Below are 1,099 nucleotides of genomic sequence, written 5' to 3'. Positions count from 1 at the left end.
GTTTCCCTAACGGGATCCTGGTGCCCCATGCCCGGGCRGGTGAGAAAATTGCATCAGAGCTGATGACAAGTTAAGGATACGCTGGCTCCAGAAGTGGCAGCCTCAAAGAGGCAGGTTAGGGATTCTTTTATATTTCTATTTTTCTTTTCAAGGCCCTTCCCTTTTGCATTCCAAAGGAACAAAACCAAGCGAAACTTGGGCAAACTTCCAAAAGCAGCAGCAGCCAAAAAAAAAAAAAAAAAAAAAAAAAAAAAAAAAAAAAACCCAGTGCAAGAAGCTGAGCAGAGACATTGGGGGGTTATTGCAGTGTTCTCCAGCCTCTTCCTAAGGGATTGTCTGCCTGGGAGCAGGTGCTGAATCCAGGAGCTGCAGCCGTTGCCAGGACCCTTGGAGCACCAGCTGTAACCTGGTGTGGCACATTGTGCATCCTCTGCCTCGCTTGGATGCACTGGGATTTCGGGATCACCGGCTCGGCTTCCCTGCAGCGATGGAGCCGCCGGATCAGATGCGGTGCCCGGAGCCCTGCACGCGGAGACGCCGCATCATCGGCAAGGGAAGGGACGACGGCTTCGATTCCCTGCGTGCGGCCTCTCCGATGGCTTTATCAAGGGAGTAGAAGTTCCTGCAGCTCGTTGAACCCTATGCTTTATCCRTGCATTTAAATCAATCCTCTATGCTGCATTTCATCCCTTCTCCCTGAGCTTTCTCTGTTAGACCTGAGCCATAATCACAGTGTTTTGGAGCAAGCGAGATGCTGTGGGTGGTTATTGCAGCAGCTCTGCYGTGGCCCCTCCTGTGCCGCAGGTGCCCCCGCTCATCCTCCCGCTGAAGCACTAACGAGCGAGCTCACTAACGAAGCTGATGATCATCCCAATYGGTTTCCCAAGGGCCGAATGCGGTGCAGGCTGGGGAGCTGCTCAGAGCATCCTTGCTTCCAAGGATTGAATGGAGTTTTGTCATGGAAGGAGCGACAGGAGATCACTGGCCACGGGGCTGGTGCCCACGCGTTGTGCTGAGACCTCATCCCTTCCATCTCCCTTGGGAAACAGGGCAGCAAACCTCTCTGCGACCACCCGGAGCGGCGGGATGGGGCGCTCAG

General features: G+C 54.2%; 1 long non-coding RNA gene across 1 annotated transcript; it reads left to right on the top strand.

Annotated features, from left to right (window-relative positions):
* Positions 1 to 795, top strand: LOC112955929. Its single transcript, XR_003250961.1, has 2 exons — positions 1 to 114; positions 351 to 795. It is a non-coding gene; the product is annotated as an uncharacterized LOC112955929 (long non-coding RNA).
* The last annotated feature ends 304 nt before the right edge of the window (positions 796 to 1,099 follow it).

The sequence above is a fragment of the Nothoprocta perdicaria genome, unplaced genomic scaffold (assembly GCF_003342845.1).
Source record: "Nothoprocta perdicaria isolate Ctin4 unplaced genomic scaffold, notPer1 scaffold_6, whole genome shotgun sequence".
Classification (NCBI taxonomy): Eukaryota; Metazoa; Chordata; class Aves; order Tinamiformes; family Tinamidae; genus Nothoprocta; species Nothoprocta perdicaria.
The sequence above is the reverse complement of the archived record's forward strand: the minus strand, read 5'-3'. Positions and strand labels throughout refer to the sequence as shown.